The sequence below is a fragment of the Macrobrachium nipponense genome, chromosome 33 (genome assembly GCF_015104395.2).
Source record: "Macrobrachium nipponense isolate FS-2020 chromosome 33, ASM1510439v2, whole genome shotgun sequence".
Lineage (NCBI taxonomy): Eukaryota > Metazoa > Arthropoda > Malacostraca > Decapoda > Palaemonidae > Macrobrachium > Macrobrachium nipponense.
The window spans coordinates 31100076-31121885 of NC_087219.1; the positions used below are offsets into that span (position 1 = coordinate 31100076).

General features: G+C 41.2%; 1 long non-coding RNA gene across 1 annotated transcript; it reads left to right on the forward strand.

Moving 5' to 3' along the window:
- The first annotated feature begins 801 nt into the window (after positions 1–801).
- On the forward strand, positions 802–15174 carry LOC135203065 (uncharacterized). Its single transcript, XR_010311852.1, has 3 exons — positions 802–871; positions 3829–3928; positions 12244–15174. It is a non-coding gene; the product is annotated as an uncharacterized LOC135203065 (long non-coding RNA).
- The last annotated feature ends 6636 nt before the right edge of the window (positions 15175–21810 follow it).

Here is a 21810-nt window from a genome sequence, read left to right on the forward strand (position 1 = left end):
AACTCCCAAAGCTATTAAGAATTTGTATGATGCCAAATAATTCAGCTCTCAATGTTTACTAATAGATATTTTATTCATTTTGATACGTATTCAATATATTTTTGAAAGGCTTATTACTATTATTTCAAGTTTTACTTTAAGCCATTCATCTGATTTTAAAGTTTTACCAAACACTCGTAAGAAAATAGCCTTAATTTTTCTCATTTTTTGTTCAAACACTCAGTTAATCGTACTTAAAACCGATAAAGAATTTTGAAGATTAACTCGTACTTGTTTACACAATTAATAAAAATATTTCTTTATAGGATAATTGTAAGGCTTGGACAACAGTCTTTTATTGCAAAATGCCTGAAGTGAAATACTACCTAGATGCTATGTCATACTTTAATTTTAATTTATTTAGCTACAGTGGGCAAACTTTAGTATTGTAGAAACTAACGATATATCTTTTAACTATAACATATATCGATATGATAAAATTGCTAGTGTCTTAGGTAGAATCATAGATTTAATCTTCGGTGCAAGCCCAAAGTTGTCAGATACTATTTTGTTTTATTTATTTATTTTCTAGTGTCAAAAGATGTCCATACCGTCGCTGTCCCCGTGTTCCTACGACTACAAGCCTAAAATTAAATACGTTTTAACTTTATGAAACTGGTAAGTGATTTGAATAGCAACTATATTCCAGATATAAATAGTTATTTGTAATTCGGTGAGACTAAATTTTACACTTGAAATATATATAATGACATTTCAGTCATATGATTTTCTTGCTTTGACCATTCGATGTTTTCGTTTTAATCTCGAGTCTACTCAGCGTCATCATTGTTGTCAAATCGAGTCTTAAGACGTCGAAGATTTCATGTTTTAGGTAAAATATGACATTTTTTTAGGTAGCTGGATATTTATTAAATATTTCTTCCTATTCAATGCAAGGTCACTGTGATGTCTTTTTAACGGCGTTTCTGGTTATTTTGTGCAGATAGCTAGGTGTCCCAAGTGTCAAATGAAAAGTGGGCTGAGGTCTCCTTCAGACCACCCATGGCAGATGGTCTCTTCGACACCCCAGTGTTATTGAATAATTCCCGTTTATTTCGCTTTTCATTGAACGTAAATATCGTCCAGGCATATTAGGACTTCATTAATGCATACATGTAAATATGTAAATGTAACCGGCTAAAAAGTGTCGAAAACTTAGGTAAATGTAGCCAAGATGACTTTGTGCCTTTGAACTAGTGACTTTTTTTAGCTAACCCTACATGGATACCCATAGCTAAAGTGTCACGTGCCCATAGTTATATCTCATGTTGTTTAAAGCCATGCTAAGATTGGTAATTCTACAGAATAGTGCCACACGGACTGCAGTCTTCAAGGAACATAACCCCGACATCCACTAGGGATGGGGGCGTCCAAATTCCAATGTATTTCCCCGTGTTTACTAGGTAGTACTGGCCACTGTGGTTTAATTACAGTCGTCCGAATAGATATAACTTAAAATTCTTGTTTAGGAGGTAAAACTGCACAGAAAATCCGCAACTGCCATAGACTAGGCCGCCGCGGAGTAGTACCCAAGAAATACCGTTTTTTTTTTTTTTTTTCTTTTCCCATGGATGAAAAAGTCTGGCGAGGCTGTCTTAGGTATCCTGGTCAGACCAAGGCATAGCACCTAGGCTAATTGGTTAGGTAAGGTTAAGGGAATGTGAAATAGACCTGACATGTGCACATTTGTTTGCGCTTAACAATTTCGCAAGAAGTAGACTGAAGATTGGTACTGTATGTATAATGGAGCCTCTGTAAACTGATAGATGTGCCTAACCTAAGTTTTTTTTTTTTTTTTTTTTTTGTCAAAAATAACATACTTGTTAAATGCATATTTTGTGTGTGAAATATACTGAGGAAATCCAGAAACAGTTTTAATGAACAACAAACAGTTTAGAGCAGCTGCTGATTGTTACAGCAATGCACATAGACTTGCCTGTTATCATATAGTATCCTATACATGTGACCTGGCCATGGCCTCTTATTAATAAAAAATGTCCAGGGATAAACTTAATGTGTTAAAATTGCAGGCCACTAGCCTACTACTGCCTGACTACCACCCGTCGCTTAGGTGTGCGGCCTGATTCCCACCAATTGCTGACCATGGCAGATTACGGCCTTTTTGGGGACGCCCAGGCTGGCCAGGCCAGGGCACGTTGCCCTAAGTTAGGTTAGGTAGGTAAGATCTGGTTATGTCAAGACATGGCATTTATAAGAAAGGTTAGGTATGTCTCTATGTTTACGGAACCTTTAATAGTTAACGACTAGTGGGAATCAGGCTGCCCAACTAAAGTTGTACTGTTTTGTTTATGTATGTACTATATGATATTTTCCGTATTTTGTATATGTTTTTATGATCATGCTCAGGCGGTTGGTACTGAACATGGTAAAACTTTGCAAGTAGACTGATAGTTAAGCAGATGGGTGCATTAGCTAGTACCTACTGTTTAACACCCAAACCTAAATTCTCAATTCTCTTACCTTGATTTTACTAAAATTTTGGGTTCCAGTCAAAGCTGTAGACTGCTTAAAAAAGCACTTTACCAGTGTTCAGTGATATCATCCAGTTTAGTTTTGCAGTTTTTTTATGTTGGTGTTTGGTGTTTTTCATTGGCAAGTTAAACCCCCAAGTCTACAAATAGCCCTATATGAAAGTTTCCAGGTGAATTATGTTTAGGTTATGTGATTAGTAAGACCAAGGAATCATGTGGTACATCAGAGCCTTGATTGTTTTGCTCAGTACAGTACAGGGTTATTGCTGTTGGTACACCTCTTGTGCAGTGCACTGTAGGCATTACTTAAGGTCTTAGCAGCATCCCTTTGGGCCCTAGCTGCAATCCCTTTCATCCCTTTTACTGTGCCACCAATCATATTCTATTTCCTCCATCATCCTTTCCACCATCTTTTAACGATTAGATTCTAGCTAGAATCTAGTCAGAAGCCTAGACTCTCCTTGGTTTTCCTGTGTATTGCAGTTTTTTTTTGGCCATGGCAACAATGTGCTTTGCAGTTTTGATCCACCAGTAGCATGCATTTAATAAAAATTTCTGCAGTTTGCTGCAGTGCCGTATTATGTGCATGCATGTTTTTTGCTTATCTATACACCTATCACTGATGCGCTTATAGCTTGTACACCTACCGCATGCAACACCTAACACTTGTTTTTTTGCTTATTCATGTCTGTCGCCTGCGTGCCTATGGCTTGTATGCCTATCACTTGTATGCCTATCACTTGTGTACCTAGGTCTCTGCAATGTACTTTGCCCTGGAATCTATATGTGGTTCTTCAGTTCATTATTTTGTCGACCTTTGAACCATTTAAGAGCTAGGTCATTGTAAAGAAGTTTGTATTGAAACTGCACAGAAGTCTTAGACACAGCTAAAGAGTTGAAGACCCACAGTCTTAGTTAGATTAAATAGACCTTGCTAAAGACAAGGCAATTATCTCTGCCTTCTTTTGGGCTAGGCCCTTACCTAAAACAGAATTAAATCTGATGCAAGGGTTCTGTGTTGAGTGATATGAAAATTAGAGTTTCCTAAAAGTAGAAATACAGTGTCCTTTTCATAGGGTCTTTCTTCAAGGACTTTCATGGTAATTTCTCTTAATGGAAGGTAAGCCTCTGGCCATATGAGCAATGGCTACAACTTTTAACTTTGAAAACTTATCCTTGGATTAAGACTGTTTTTGAGTCCGATATATCAATAGTTATTAGAATGTAGTACCCCATATTTGCTGTATGCACAAAAAATTCAACAGTTTCTGTGTAATTAACTGAATTTCATTTACAGATCTGTTGGTATTAATTTCTTAAAACTTGGGTATCATTGAAATTCCTCATTAGACTCTGCTTGGTAAAGCATAAACATCAGGCCCACAACAAATGCTGAGGTTAGTCCAGCATCTGTCATCTGTTGTTGCATGAGTTGTGTGGCCTCATTTTATGAAAAAGTTTCCTTTTATGAGTGTGATAACTTCTGCTCTTGGCATTAAAAAATTTGTAGAAATAAGATATTTTCAATTTTATAAGTGTGGTAAGTATTTCTTCATAATGTTAATGTTAACTTGTTACAGTAGAAGAGTCAAATTGTTCTTATTTTGATGACTAGTAGGTCAGGATTTTTTAGTTTCACAAAGGGAAGTTTCAGAAAAGGAAAGTTTTATAATGATTAATAATTGCACATACAAAAACAACCAAAATCAGAGTTATTGTAATGGTGATGAAAATTGCAGGTTTTATTTAAACTACATTTGTTCCGATACGGCATACAAACCTTCGGTCCTTTTACAATAGGAAGGTACTAGCAGCAGCTGGATAGGTCGTAAGCTTTCGAACAAGGGGTTCGGTAGTTAACTGCTTGTCCGACAGGCGCGCGCGCGCGACTGGGAGGTAAACAAACCACTTTTGCTTTCGGCCTGCTGGCGTGTGGACGTGTATCATCGCTCTCTGCCCGCTTCATCGTCGTTGCTTTCGCATGGTTGTGTTTTTCTTTTTCTATTTATCTAGTGAAACTGAATTGTAAGTACAATCATTTCATATTTATTTCCATTGAATTCAATTGTGAATTAAAGGATCTTGGTTTCACCACGCCCTCCGATTACCCGAGTGCCGGGACTGAAGGGCGTAAGTGCGGGAATTCATTTTCCCAGAAATGATCCTCGTATTGTGTATGCTCGGTGCCGAGGGCGGGAGAGCGCTCGCTCCGAGCGTATATTTGGTTGGTAATGTGTAGATGAAAATCGTAAGTAAGTGCTCTTTTCATTTATATTTTTGACCTGTATGCTCGTTGCCGAGCGAATGCGCTCGGCACGAAAACTTATTCTGTATGGAAGTGGAATCGCAAGTACAGTATTCTTTTTCATTTTCATATATATTATTTTGATTGTAGCAATACTCATTTTGGATCAGTTTCCGAGCTTACCCGGAAATTGATCCTTTCCCCTTTTTATTTGAATGAAGTGAAATCGCAAGTGCAGTTCTTTTTCATTTTCATATTTTATTGAGATTGCATTGTTTACTTGGATCAATGTTTCCGCTATTTCCCGGGAATTGATCCTTCCCCTTTTTATTTGTATGAAGTGAAATCGCAAGCGCAGTATTCTTTTTCATTTTCATATATATTTTGATTGCATCAATTCATTATGGATCAAGGTTTCCATTCATAATCGGGAATGGATCCTTTTACCCTTGCGCTCGGTACCGAAGGCGCAAATGCGCTCGATCCGAGCCTATTCATTGTGAAGTGAATCGTAATGCAAGATTCTTTTTCATTTTATTCCTTTTATTATTGATTGCATCAATATTTATTTGGTTCAAGTTCCGCTCAGTCAGGGAATTGATCCTTATGCCCTTGCATTCGGGCCGAGGGCACGATTGCTCTCGGGCTCTTATTATTATTGTTGGGTACATGGGTGCTGTGCGGGGGTGGGGAACGAGACCCCCCCCCCCGCTCAGCTCCCACAGATGGCCCTTCCCCTTGGGGGGGGGGGGGAGGTTATCTGCGTTCTTCTCCTCGCCCGATCCGTCGAGCGCGGGGGAGGGCGCTCGGTGCCCGATGTACAATTGTATTCGGGGTCTTCCACTCGTTCGGAGAGGGCTCACCCCCCCCGCGCGAGGGACTTCCCCCCCACTAATCGCTACTACTGTTATTTCCGCAGGTGCTACTGCCACGAGGGGGGTGGACCTTGGTGAGGTATGGGCGTCCTTCCATTTGCAGGGCGTGCTAGTGTCCAGGGGCTGCGGTTCTATGTCTGGGCCTACTGCGGTCACCCATGGAGTGGTGACCACGCTCCAGGTGACGACGTCCCTCCTCACCTGGTGTACTCGCCTCACGTGGTAATAGTCTTGCCTACAGCCGCTGTGAAGTGCCGTTCGCCGTACCGAGAGGGGGCTTTGTTGCCGCCGCAGTCGTGGTTGCCGCGCTGCCGCGACCACACTTCCGCTGCCCTAGAGCTCGCCCCTGGACCTGCCGCCGGTACCGGGATGTTGCTGGCTGCTGCTCCACTTCCTGTGTTTCCGGTGCTGCCTGCCGTACCTGCCGATTCTGGGCTGACTGTCCATGCAGTTGCTGCGCTGGTTGTCCCTGCCGTTGCTGCGCTGGCTGTCCCTGCCGTTGCTGCGCTGGCTGTCCCTACCGATGCTGTGCTGGCTGTGCCTGCTGTTCCTGAGATGCCCATACCTGCTGACGTCGTCCCTGTTCGTGGTGGTACTACCCCAGACTTTGGTCTGTCTGTACAGGTGCGTCCGGGCCCTGTGGCTTCGGCTACAGCAGCCCCGGCTCCGCCCTGGATAGCAGATCTTACGTCTGTCCTGAGGAAGCTGACGAAGAAGAGGAGGAAGGTGTCGTCGTCATCTTCTTCATCGTCGTCGGCTGCCACCTCTTCCCCTTCGACTTCTAAGGCTTCACAGCCGAGGAAGAAGAACGTTGCCTCCTCCCTCCTAAGAAGTCTCCCTCGGGAGCTTCTCGGGACCCGTCTCACCTCGGTGGGACGGGAGGGTTCCTTCCGCTGGTCCTCCTGCTCCTTCGGGAGCGGGGCCCGTCTCTTCTTCCGCAAGGAAGAAGACTACGGGGACCAGAGGGGTACCGGCTAACACCGGTACTTCCTCGCCTGGTGTCAGTGGTTCTGCCACTGCATCAGGGTCCGTCTCGGCCTCTCGTTCGCGGGAGGTACCGAGTGTACGGTCGCCTACCAGCGACCGTGCAGCCAGGAACCAGACTTCTGAGTCCGCTCAGTGTCAGGTTCACGGCACGGGGCGGAAGACTGGTGACAGCCGCTCACGCGACTCTCACCAGACCAGCTCTCGCTCTCGCGGCGACCAGCTGGCTACCCGGGGACGTGACGGTCCACGACCGGCCACGGGCTGAGGCTGGGAAGAGGCTTTCCTCCCGTTCGCCGGTGCCAGCCACGGCTGGAACCAGCGACGTGACGTGCCGTGAGGACAAGCACCGGTCTCCACTGTGACAGTGGAGCCTGCAGGTCGCCTGACCGTCGCTCTCACAGAGAGCGATCGGGTACGGCAACCAGCACCAGCTCTTCTGACACTCGAGATCGGGGCCGCTGTGCTCAGTCCAGCCGTTCTCCACAGCGAGACGGTTCGACCAGGCCTGCAGCTTGATCGCCACCGCGGGTTGACGATCGCCTGCAGCCCTCCAAGCCTGCTGGTTCTGCCAGCGAGCGAGGAGGGAGCGTCAGGTCTGCCTCTCCCGTACCTTCAACCTCCTCGGGTTACACCGGGAGGAGCGAGGTATTGGGGAGTGATCGTGAGGGGTGCGCCCCTCATGATCCCACCACGACGCCCTACGTGCCAGGCACGGTTCTTGGACCGGCCAGGACGTATGCGCAAGTGGATGGAGAAGACCGAGAGGGCTGTCGCTGTTCCCCCCTTCTTAGGAGGAAGGTTCTCGGAATATGCTCTTGTTCGAAGGGCTTAACGGTCCCACTCTGCAAGATGCTGTGACTTCCGAGATCCAGAGGAACTTTGCCGAGGTTATGGCGCTGATTCGTCAGCACAACGACCTCGGGGAAGGATCGCCGCTCCCACCAGCAGAGCCACGTCTCGGCTCGAGTCGTTTTGGGGCCCGAGAGGGAACCCAAATCGACGGTGGGTCTGCCGCGATCGGAGCTTGCCGACTGTGTTGAACCAGGTAGTCTCTCGTCTCCGGACAAGAAGGCTCTCTCAGTTCTGGCCGGTCGAACAAGCTACTTCACCTCCTCTACTGCGACAGAGGCGTTTCTACGTGTCTTCGGACACCGTATTTGAATACCCCTTCGGTCCTCCTGAGGTTTCGACCTCGACGAGGACTGGAATGAGTCGGAGGACGGTATCGGCTCTCTCCTGTCAGGTGTCGATCAGCCCCACCCAGACGACGTTCACAGTGGCGGCAGACCCTTACCTACAGTATGAGTTCGTAACCCTCCTCGGGAAAACGTTTTTCTCCTGACGATACGTTTTCCCAGGCTCTGAGAGGCCATCGCCGTAAGGCGATGGCTGCTCCTTTTCTTCTCCAACTGCTAGTTCCGCTGGGAAGGCGAGCCAGTATCCAATTCCTCCCCCATTCCCTCTCTCCTTACGGCTACGAGGGAAAGGGGAGGGATCCTACAGAGATTTCTCTGTAAGATCCCACGTTAGGGGCTGCGCTACCGGGGGGACCTTCGGGTCCTACCTGACGTAAGCCCCGGTTATTGAGGAGGGATCCTGCCCCTTTCTCGATTTCTACGGGAATCGAGAGGACCACCAGCCGATATCGTTTGACGAATTCGGTGGGGGGTTTCGCCGAGTGCTTAGAATTCTACGGAATTTCTAGCGCACTCAGAGTGTTCGAGTTTTTTACGATCTCCAAACACTTAGGCGAGACCACGGTCCAAAGTGAGCGAGAATCCCCGATAATTGTTACACGATAATCGGGAACCTCGCTTATGCTCGAATTCCAGTAATTTCTAGCATTTGGAAGAAGACTGCTGCGGAAAGAAGAGTATCTCACAGTAGGCGATTTAACCTGGAATAGAGAAGAACGGACGGGAACTTCCAGTTTGGCTTGAACTATCGTCTTCGGTATTCTGTTCACCATTGAAGCTTTCCTTTGGGAAAGACTTCTCCTTCACTCTCTTGACTAGAGAACGAAGGCGGTCGATCTCCAATCCTTATTCTCATTCCTCGAGAGGAAAAGAATTTAGGATGGAGGTCGTGGTACAGAACCTACAAATATACTACGTATATTACCCTCGCGACATGATTCTTTTAACAGTTGAATTGTCCGGGGGTAGGCGCATACCGTAGTTAACTCTACGGTTTGTGACCGAGACGAATTGTATCTTAATTGAACTGCAACTCGGGGTTGCCTGCAACCTCCCAGCAGTTATCAGTTTCGATTTTAGATACTTGGTATTGTCATGACAACACCAAATCAGCTTTTGTATTTACCGAAATCCGTTTCGGTTAAATATAATTGCTCGAGCGTATTCTTTATGCTCGATGGTTCTAGCCGAACGCATTCCTTCGTGGAATAATGGATTACCTGGCAACTCAGGATGACGAGTCACCGAGAGCTACTGCGTATTGAACTGCCTGATAGCGGCTCAGTATCAGCTAGGTCTCGGAGATGAACGGTCGGTTACGTCTCTCTCTCCCCTGGTTTGATTGACTACCGAACCGTATCTCTGCCCAACAATCATGGACTTAGGTCTCTGATTAACGGGGATTCTCGCAATAATGAAGGACCATCTACTGCTGTGACGCTCGATTTCATCGCCTTCGACATTGCGAGAATTGTCAACAGAGATATCTCTTGGACTCTTTCATCTTTCTGTTTACCGCACGGTAACAGAAGTCTGTACTAGTCACCCGCTGCATCGCACCGCGATAATGCAAATGATTTTTGCAGACATCTGAGTTTGTCTTCAAAATATCTCGTATTCGTAGGTGTGCAATTATTCATTGCTCGCCCGAATTAACAGATATGTCAGAAGACATCGCCTACTCTCCGACCTGACAGCTCTACTTCCAAATGTTCAGCCATGAGAAGCAGTTCTTCAGGCAGTATTTCCCTGTCTTCATTACTGAAAAGCGCTCCGCTTTTATTGCAACTACGATCCTCACCGGACAGCAATGAATAGCGGTTAGCGTTCTCAGTCTTTGTAGCACAGGTTCAGAATCTTGAGAATCCTTCTCTCGGTTCAGCTGTGAAGACGTAGGTTGCATTTTCTGTACACCTTCGTCTTCAACGACACATAGTGTTGTTTCTCCTTAGCCGAGAATCAACTATACTATGAGATATCTTGCCATCAGGGACCTCGGTCTCTAGAAGGCAATTGACTTTCGCCTGTTGGGCACATGCCTTAAGAGAGTCATCACCTTGCCTTCTGGCATCGGTGACGAACAAATTATTTGTTTAGTCTCTTGGCATAACCCTTTTAAGGCGAAGGTCACGTGACTTGCTCGGGTGCTTGGACAACTTGCCTCCTACCGAACGCAGTCAGTCGGCAGCTGTCAGAGCGCCCAAGTCTGTTACGAACTTCGCTGTGGACTTAGTTCGGTTGTTCCATAACAGTCTTTTCTTCGTCCTAACGGCTTGTCACAGTACCCATACCATCGACACCCACCATTGAGTGTCGGTGTCCTATCCACTACCGAGAAGAACAACTTCGCTGCAGACGGATAGACCAGTATGGGTACAGGACATCACCGAAGTCGAGAAGAGGGATAGGTCATACGACCATTCCCTTCTTTTCCTCTGAGGTAATTGCATGACTTTTCCTGCGAAGTCAAGCATCCAGGGGATGGGGATTCGTGACGCTCGATTTCGTACCGAATTCGTAGCGAAGACTCTGAACCCTTCGGTTCCTGACGATCGGTTAGAGTCCTTCACAATCCCCTCCCTAATGGACTTCACCGCCTTCGAGGCGAAGGAGATGCTGCTTTGTCCTGTGAAAGCGCGACCGCGCTTTCTGAAGAAACTCGACATCCCAGGCTGAGTGTTGAAGACTCTTCGTCAGCACCAAGATGACCTAGAAGTACACTCCCTCGAGTTACACAAGAACTTCTCCGTGGCGCAGGTACTGAAGGCAGGGGTCTGGTACAACCAGACCACTGGCACCTCCTTCTACCTTTTGGATATTGCCCACAGGTCCTTGGATCGTTTTCCTTGGGACCCGTGGTGGCTGCTCAACACGTTGTGTAGCTAACCCAGACCCTAGCAGGCTGAACAGCATCGAGTCCTGGTGTGACTGTATAGAATAGATAAGTGAATGAGAGAGTGACTGGCTTCTCTTCCTATCTTTTTCTCCCCCTCTACCTGTGGGTAGAGGGATACGGTCATCACCTTGCTGGATAAGGACGAGATGCCGGTGAGCTACTCGACAGAGCCCCATCCTATCCCTTTCACTAGGGATGGGAGCGAATATCCACCACTTCCTCCTACAAGGGGCGGGAAGTGGATGCCAACAAGAGACAAACCATAACTTTATGTTGCCTCTTGCAAATAGGAACTTGTTCTTGTTTGCTGGTACGAAGAGATACGCTTGCCTCTCTCTTAGTACTTGGTCCAGAGGTCTGACCATTGATCCTGCGGTGCACACCCCGATCAATCGGACAGAGGCTTGGATCCCTCCCTCGCTCTTACGACCAGGGAGGCATTCCAAGGTTGGGCGAACACCAGTCTGTTCACAAAAGACTCAGATTCCTCCCACCAAGAAGTGAGTCTTCCTATTGTAAAAGGACCGAAGGTTTGTATGCCGTGTCGGAACAAATGACAATTTGTCCAAAATTGCATTTTTCCTAACTATACAAACCTGAGGTCCTTTTACACATAGTCCCACCTCATGCCACCCCTCACTCTGCAGTTTTTGCTTGGGCCAAAAGCAAAAGTGATTTGTTTACCTCCCAGTCGCGCGCGCGCCTGTCGGACAAGCAGTTAACTACCGAACCCCTTGTTCGAAAGCTTACGACCTATCCAGCTGCCGCTAGTACCTTCCTATTGTAAAAGGACCTCAGGTTTGTATAGTTAGGAAAAATGCAATTTTGGACAAATTGTCATATTTTGGTTTCTCTCTTGCAGATCATGAGACAGCCAAATGAATTTTATATGAAAGACATATCTCAGACAGGTATCAGGTACTGAAAACATTGGCTAAAGTCAACTGTTATGTTGCAGTAGAAAATCCATAGAATGTATGCCTTACAAATTTATTTGCAAATGTAATTGTGTATGTTAACCCCAGTTATGACTTATTGCACATAATACTTTTGGGGTCTTTAGCAGTCAGCTTCATTATTTGTTTTTTTGAGAATTTTCCACTTATGAGCAAAATGAATAACTTTTTAAAAGTTGTCCGAATTTGAAATACCCGAGTTTAAAAGGCAGAATCTAGAAGGAAGCATTTATAGCCCATTTGTGGGGAATACTCTAGTTGCCTAGAAGAGGAAGTCGAATACAAAAGTTACATAGCGTACATTGAATGTGGCAGAGCTCTCAAATGCTAGGTTGTTCCAATTTTGATTACCTCTTGATCCCACGTTTTACCTTGATTGAATAGCCCAAATAATCAGTGGCTTGCATACTACTCAAGGCATTCAACACTAGTCCATAGAGAATTCTATGTATAGGGTGTTTATGGATTGGCTATAACTAATTATCTTTCATCTTAATGCTTTGTGAAACGAAAGATCTAAATATGACAGGGCATTAATTTCTTCCCCATCTCCTCAGGAAAATGTCTCCAGCTTGCGTGCATGAATTGGACAAGTTCTGCAGACAACTACCACACTTGAATTACACAAGCCTTGTTAACATTGTAATATGTCCCTCACCATCATCGTTTGTCACCTTTTGCATCTAATGTTTCTGTTCCTGTTGATTGGTTCAAGAACCTCTTGTGTCGTAAGTGCGAGTAGCAAAATCTGAAGGGTCTCTTGGCTGATGCCATGTCTACTAGTGGAAATCAGGAATTATTTAATTTACAGAGGCATTCTAGAGCTGTTAGGTTTGCAATTATAAAAACTGGAAGCCCCCTCACTCAAAAAAATTATTGCTAATAAATTAAAATCAAGTTAACTCATTTGAGGTTCAAACACAGACCTAAGTTCAGATAGATGTTCAGACGGTGCCTCTACTGAAGTACCTAAGGTACTCCCATTGCTGAATAAACTCTGGTTCCATGCAAAGTAAAAACATCGTACAAACAATCGATAAGTTGTCAGTAGGACGAGAGGTAAAAATAGATTCGAGGAAATTTAAAATATGGCAAAATTTGTTGAAAGGCAAGCTTTGTTAGAACCAGGTTTTGCCATTTTAAAAGCCCTGTTTATGTGGTAGTTGCCAAATAGTATAAAGTTACGACATAACCAAGTTATGTGAAGTGAATGCCATAAAATCAAGTAATTCTGGTGAATGCCTTAGATTGGTGGCCGCGAGTTCGATTCTCTGGCATTCCACTGAGGGGTTAGAGATTTTGTATTTCTGGTGAGATAAGTTCGCTCCCGACGTGGTTTGGAAGTCATGTCAAGCCGTTGGTCCCGTTGCTGAATAACCACTGGTTCCATGCAACGTAAAAACGCCATACAAACAAACTATGCCTTAGACCACCTTAAAATATGTTTTACTGATGATTTTATAAGAATAGTGTAGCGTTATCTGTAGGAAAATTGCTTCCCAACAAAAGGGAAAAATAGTCTAAGGCCAACGATTGAACGTGGAGGGAGTATATACTTATTAGGGAGACGTAAAAATGAACTCCATTTTCTTTTAGGATGTAACAAGGTAGTTTTAAATGAAATCCAAAGGTCATGGTGGCTAAAGGCCTGTCCACGTGAGCGGGCGTGATCGGCGTGCTCCGGGGTTGACGGGTAAATTCTGGCGGGCTCACCTGTGAATGTTGTCCACATGGGTGAGGCGATGGAGAGATGGGCGTGCCCGACCATTCCAGCAGTGTCTTCAGTGCGGTACGATAAACATGGGGCCTACCGCAAAGATAATTGCTTTGTGTGTGATGAAAAAGAAAAAAGAAATATGGTGCAAAGAATGGCTCAGTAAAAGAAATGCATAATGGTTAACGTACGTCTGCCAGGGTCGAAGCTCAAGCCATCGGGCACCACCATGGTGATTTTGCTACAAGACCCATCGGGCAATTTGACGGTTTGCCCGTCAAGTGTGCCCATTAGAGGGGAAGTCCGCCGATCAGGCCCGATCGTGTGGACAGGCCTTAACACAGTCCATCGTCTGTACAGTTGTGACGTCATAGAGTTACGGCAGACCCTGAGATAGCATTTTATTGGGTAGGCTTAAAAATAAACCCATCCCCGGTGGTAGCGGGTTCCATGCTCGGCCATTCCAATGAGGAGCGAGAGATGTGTATTTCTGGTGATAGAAGTTTACTCTCGACATGGTTCGGAAGTCACGTAAAGCCGTTGGTCCCGTTGCTGAATAACCTCTGGTTCCATGTAACATAAAAGCACCATACAAACAAACATATCCCGTTTTTAATCGGCAGTTTTAAATCCTTACTCTGTTTGAACAACCGTATTAAGACCTTTCGCAGGGGGCTCTGATGACATCATAAAGTAGCTGTGTAAGTAAAAAAAAAAAAGTGAATTGGCAGATTGTAATTTGTATTCTATTCATGATTGCTGGCTGTGGTATCTTATTAAAATATAATGAGAGGTAATAAAGACTCCGAAATTCAATTACATAGTTGCGATTATTTTTTTTTTTTTGTCCCGGAGCCAGCATTGCAGTGCCTAGAGAAGGGAGTGTCCTCAGCCTGAAAAATTATACCCATTCACCAGCTTCAAATTAACGCAGACTCAAAGACCTATTTCCTAAGCTGAGAACAGACTGCCTATGCAAGAAAAGCCCCTAAATACTTTCTTTGAGTTTTCCCAGATGAATTCCCGTTTTCTCTGTACTAAACGTTAGACCCTTATAAATGTATATTTATTAGGCATTTTCTTCATTAATTAATTCATGAACCATTTTCTTCATGCACTTATTAACTCTCTTATAATTTAATTTATTTACTTTCCATTACGGCGCTGAATGGCTTCTTTGGCCCCAGTGCCTGGGCTTTTGCCCTAAAACTCATACATCCATCCTAGTAAATATCAAAGAAAACTTATGTACAGAACTCCAAGGGGGTAAGGCATCAAGTTGCCACTAAAACAGGCTTATGATGACTCTCATAAGGCTGCGATTTTGTTCTTGGCATAAGCTCTACTTAAATGTGAAACTCCCGTAGAGTTCTACATCCAGAATTTCGTTCAGATGTTTTAAGTATAATGGCCAGAAAACCCCATGAATCCAGTTCCTCTATCTTAGAAAAACAAATGCAGTTCTTGTTAGACTTCATTGCCCAGGATTCCCTTACGTCTTACTATAGAAAACGGGTCTCATTCCCCTTCATAGAAAACTGAGAAACACTAGTCAAAGGATGAGATACTACGATACGTATTCATGCGTCTTGACCACTTATAAACTGACTTAGCAACTGACAAAATTCTTGTCTTGAGAGCTTTGATGGGTAATAGATTTATATTAATAAATATGAACATTTATCCTTATTTTCAGCGATATTTACATGTAAACCACTTATTTTTTCACAGTGGAATAAACTAGAATAAGTAGTCCTAGGCATATACCCAACCATTTGGCAGTCAATTTGACATCAAAATGTCAATAATGGAGACAAAATTGATGGTTAACCATGATGATAAGCATGGGAGACTCAATTTTGCCACCAGCACTGGCTAGTGTGTGAAATAAGTCCCCTAATTGTTAAAATGGTCATAACTTCCCGAAAATAGGATTGGTCGACGACTCCCTTTGATCATTCTTTATAAACAATAACCTCTTCAAGTCTTTAATTTGAAATGACTACATTTAAATATTTAATTGGTGAACTTTGTTCTTTCAATACCCTTTCCCCCGGCTGATTTTTCCTCATGTAATTTGTCAATAGAATACATTCAATTATAACTTCTGAAACACAAACTGTCGCATGACAGCCTCATTTAACTGACCAGTTGTAATTATTTGCCAATATTAGTGTGAGGTAATTGATATTAATTTGGTGTAACTTGGTGTTTTGGACATGCAGTACATGTGTAGTTGTTGTCTTTGCTATATTTTTATTATTATTGAACTTGTGTTTTTGCTATTTAAGTTGCCGTTTACTGGAATACAAAGTAAGTGAATTAAGAACTTTCTCAAACTTTCATACACAGACTGACTCTCTGAGTTTAAAAAAAACATAGCACCTTACAATTCACTATATGCAGTCAAGAGCTTATAATTTTCTGATGCTGCACAGACTACTATAATCGATAATAAGTATGACATTCAATTATTTTCAAAATTAGAGCAATTGTGCTTAACGTTGGTCTACCTTTGTTAATAACAGTTTACATGACTTAAACTTTCTGTCTGCAAAAGAACTACAGGAAATTTACAATCAAACTAGACATGATTCAGTGAACTGCATTTTATTTAAAACTAAAAGTCATCCTTCAGTCTAATTACAACAATAACAATTAACCCTTAAACGCCGAAGGGGTATAATAAAAATCGTCTCCTGTATGCCGAGGGGGTCTCGGAGTTAGCGCCGAAGCGGAAAAAATATTTTTTTCATAAAATCACAGCGTGCTTAGTTTTCAAGATTAAGAGTTCATTTTTGGCTCCTTTTTTGTCATTGCCTGAAGTTTAGTATGCAGCCATCAGAGATGAAAAAAAAATCATTATCATATATGTATAAATAATGCGATATATGATAGCGCGAAAACAAAATTTCATATATAATTGTATTCAAATCTCGCTGTGAGCAAAACGGTTAAAGCTAATTAGTTACTTTTTTTTCGTTGTATTGTACACTAAATTGCTATCATTTTGGTATATAACACTTTGTAAAACGATCAAAGAAACACAGAGAAAATATAATCACAAAATGATGCATGAATTCGTAACATGCGGACGTAAAAATTTTTTTTTTTTTAAATTCACCATAAATCTAAATATTGTTCTAGAGACTTCCAATTTGTTTCAAAATAAAGATAAATGATTGAATATTACTATACTGTAAGAGTTTTAGCTTACAATTGCAGTTTTCGACCATTTCGGACGAGTTAAAGTTGACCGAATGTCGAATTTTTTCACATGCAAATTTCGAAAATGAGAAAAGCTACAACCTTCAATTATTTTTGTTGTATTTACATGAAATTGCACACATTTTCATATATAAAACTCTATGAAACGCCTAATATGAAACGGAGCAAATATTCCGAGAATGTGACGTACGCATTTCGGAGATTTGCAGCAGAGAATCCGCGCGCGGAGGGAAGAAGGTTTTTTTTTTTTTTTTTTTTTTTTTAAATTCACCATAAATCTAAATATTGTGCTAGAGACTTCGAATTTGTTTCAAAATGAAGATAAATGACTGAATATTACTAGACTGTAAGAGTTTTAGCTTACAATTGCGTTTTTGACCATTTCGGTAGAGTCAAAGTTGACCAAACGTGGTTTTTTTTCTATTTATCGTCATTTATATGCAAATATTTTGAAAATGAGAAAAGCTACAACTTTCAATTATTTTTGTTGTATTCTACATGAAATTGCGCACATTTTCATATATAAAACTTTATGTAACGGCTAATTTAAAATGGTGCAAACATTACAACAATCACACATGATTTTTTCGGAAGAGTTACCGTGTGGACGTAAGGAAAAAGTTTTTTCATAAATTCACCATAAATCGAAATATTGTGATATAGACTTCCAATTTGTTGCAAAATGAAGGTAAATGATTGAATATTACTAAAATATAAGAGTTTTAGCTTACAATTGCGTTTTTTCGACCATTTCGGTAGAGTCAAAGTTGACCAAAGGTTGAAATTTTGGCACATAGTTATTTATATGAAAATATTTCAAAACTGATAAAAGCTACAATCATGAGTATTTTTTGTTGTATTCAACATGAAATTGCGCACATTTTCATATATAATACTCCATGTAACGGCTAATTTAAAATGGTGCAAAAATTATGTCAGTGACGAAATAATTTCTGAGATGTGTCACTGATACTTTTTAGTGCGATAAGAAAGAAATTCGCGCTTGCGTGCCTGCGTAATGATTGTAAACAAAACAACACCTTAATCCGTGAACTCCCAGTATCCCCCAAGGCGCGTGATTCAAAAGTTTTTGGCTGGTAGGCCTATAAGTATTTTTCCGCAAATTTTTAAAAAAAAATTTCTATGTCGACATGAAATACGTCCAATCGGCACCCGACAGACAATTTATCTCGACGTAAAATACGTCCAATCGGCGTTTAAGGGTTAATTACAATAAGACACACACAGTACCAACAAAAGCAGACAAGTTACCCAAATGCCTTAAATAACTCTTCTTATGGCTGGACACCATTCAGTGTAAGTGATTGAGTCGGGTAAATGGTCGGAGACATGCAAAGCTAATATACTCCTGGCCCGTTCTTCCTCCCCCAGGCAGGGCAGCAGGTCGGACTAACGTCAACAACCTTCACCGTACACGTGGACCACCAGGCCACTTTAGGTTCAAAGTAATAATACCTTACAAAGTCATCCCATTGCCAGATAACGCATAAATGTCCAGTACTACATGATTGGGACATTCCTTTTGGGCATTTGGGTGTCATCTCAAATTTTCCAGCTTTCAGTTTTTACATGATTATGGAAGATAGAATTTAGGCTAAGGGTCAAGCTATGCAAATGACATTTGGTAATGGTTCTTATCCCAAGGTTATTTAATCTCTTATTTTATAATGGTCAGCTACTGTAATACTACCAAACTGCTGAGAAGCCTTATTTTCCCATAATTTTTATACCTGTTTTTTAATCAAAATTATTAAGGTGTAGTAAATGGTTTACCTATATTTTTCAAGAACATTGACCCAATTCTTAAAATTTTTTAATGGACTGTCTAAGAATTAAGCTCTCTAAAACTGTAAAGTTTTTCCATACAAATCTCTTCTAAACTGACACTATGTACAAAAATCTCCAAGCTCACACTATGAGGCATAAATATGTACAAAAATCTCCAAGCTCACACTATGAGGCATAAAATTTTTGTATACAAAAATTCAAAACTGACACACTTTTGGATTACAAATCTCTCACACTAACTCACACATGGGTAAAATACTCTCAAATTTTGGGTACAAACTTTCACCACATTGACAGCTTTTGGATAAAAAAAACTCGCAAACAAATGTTTTGGGTACAACGCCTACCCAAACCAACCTACTTTATGAACAGAAAATTCACCCAACTCTCACACTTTTCAGTACATACTTCTTTCAAAACTGACAGTTCTGGGGTGCGAAACTCTCCCATAAATACAAATTTCTTTTAGTACAAACCAGTCCCCACCAAAAAAAAACACAAGTGGGGAACAAAATAACCTAAGTTACACTTTTCAGGTACGAGTGTCTACAACTAGCACATTAGTTACGAAACTAAACAACTGACACACTTTTGAGTATAAAGCTCTTCCAAACTAGCACTTTTTGGGTGCTAAATATTCTTCCAAACAGATTAACTAGGTACAACTGCAAAGACTTCCTTACAAAAAAAAACTCACTTTTAGGTGGATAACCAGTCTTTCCATCCAAGAAAATCACAAAAAATAGAAAAAAAAAAACCTTCCTTGAATTGACAGGATTTCTATACACACTTCCTAAACTAAGACATTCCTAGTAAATGAAATAACAATTTATAAGAAAAACTCTCCCACTAATACACTTTCTACACAAAATCACACATTGAGCTAACGCACTTTCTAGGCAAGCGAACACATGAAAAATTACACCTAGAAAATTTTATAAATTTCTTTTGGACCAAAATACTTCCTAGACAAAATTCACATACACTAGCACTTTCCAGCCGAAAAACTCACGAACTAAAAGAATTTCTGGTACAACTCATTAGTTACAAGAAATCCTGAGCCAATATTGCAAATAGAAATAGAAAATATCACAGCCTGACAGACTTTCAAGGCAAAAATACAAAAACCAAAATCTTTTCTGGGTAAAAAACACAAACTAACACCTGGGCAAAAATACATCAGTAAACACACTTTCAAAGAGGTTTCTTATTCAAAAAGAAACTTGGGGGAACTAACAGAACTTCTAGCAAAAAAAGAAAAAAAAAAATTTACCAACAGCTAAAAAATTCAGACCTCTCAAATGCAAAGTATTCAAGGTAACAATCTGTCAGAAAATTGTAACCAACTTTTTGACATCCTGAAGGCAACTACAATCAAACACTGTAAATGAACATTTACCAATAATCAACAGATTTTCCACTAGGGCATTATTTACTGCAAATTAACACTTTCTAAACTCAAAACTATTACAAACTAAGTGAGTTGCCAAATACTTACAAAATTATTGAAAACATTCTCTCTGAAGGGAAATTACCACGAAAATAAGAATGACTGGGCATCTAAGTATCACAGTTTACCAGACTTTCAAAAGAAAATCAGTGCATAATGCCAGAGTTCCTGAATGACAAAGTGTCCGACATAAACTGAAAGCAAAATGTCATACAAAACTTTCTGAAACTTCAAAAGCATTAGTAAGTAATGATAAAATGTTATCTGAATCCCAGATATAATTCAAACTCAACAGCTGTATTCGCCACTGGAAACTTTAAGTGCAAATAATATTAATGATGATGAATTCTGTCATTCTGTACGTACAAGGAAACCCTATATACTCATGACTAAAGCCTGTAGCAATGTCAAACACCATTCTCATAAACTAACATATACTGAATGACATATTCCACTATTACAAATTAATTTCCAAATATGTACCAAACTCCACAGGCACCAAATAAAATCTACATCTCAAATGATCACTAATCTTTTTAAACACCAATCACCACTTTCACAAAATATTTCTTTCTGGATTTCATAATCTTTTATCATGAACATACATTTATTCCAAGTCCAAGATTATACCAAAATAAATAAACAGTCCTGTCATGATCTACATCTTACAATCATAAACTGGACAACCTCAATATTTTCTGCACATCATCATTCACTATGAAGAACTAAAAACATCTTAATCACAATCTCTTACCATCAAATCTTCCAAAAACCTGGCTGTTGTTATCAACAATACTATATGTAAATATCAAACTCTAACCTTTAATTTTTCTCATGACAGGACTTGACCAGAGTAAACTAACACCTCGAACTCTTAAGCATCATGAACAAATCAAACCACCACCATTAAAAAGATTTTTTAATCCTTAACTAGCTATCTTCAGTATGCTTCTTGGATGCCATTTCTTTCTTCTTACCTTCAGCTTAAAATCTTTATGGACAGTCAACAAACTATAAACCCATTAGGGCACCAAGGGGATATCAACCTGAAGAGAGAAAAGTTTTAGGAAAAGGTGATAAATCAATAATAATGAAGGAGTAGAAAAAAACCGATATACACCTGAAATTCAGAACACTTCAGCAGAGTGCAGAAAATAAGTTGTGTCTTGCTTAAACACTTGGAGATCAGAAGATTCCAAACTGCACTAAGCAAAATATTACACATTTTAGTTGTAGCCAAGATAAAACTCCTAGCAAACTGACTATAGTATTAAACCTAATACTAAAAATGACAATACGTACATATTTTTCAACAATAATAATGTCACCACTTCACATCTATGCTACATGGTAAAATAAACCTGACTGATGACATAACTATCCAAAAGTTTGAAATGCATCAGCAACAGAAGACCCCACATGAGACAGAACTCCAAACAAGGAATTCAAGTTAAAAATGATATTGTTAAGATACAATAAAGTTTTGTACATACTTACCTGGCAGATATATACGATTAATGGCCCACCCATCCTCCCCTCAGGAGACAGGTGGAAGAGAAAATCTGTCTTAGAAAACGGGAATGGTTCCGGATCCCGCCACCCAGCGGCGGGAATGGTGGATCACCTGACCTACCTGTCGCGTGTGCCGCGAGTTTTGAAATTCTGTCGGGACGACCGAGTCTATAGCTAAGTATATATCTGCCAGGTAAGTATGTACAAAACTTTATTGTATCTTAACAATATCATTTTTGTACATGAAAACTTACCCAGCAGATATATACTTAGCTGATTGGCACCCTTGGTGGAGGGTAAGAGACAGCTTAAACATAATGATAATAAATATAATAAATACATTAAAAACAGGGAAAAAACAACATATGTTCTTGGATATAATAATCCATGGTTCCTACCTGATTGGGCTGA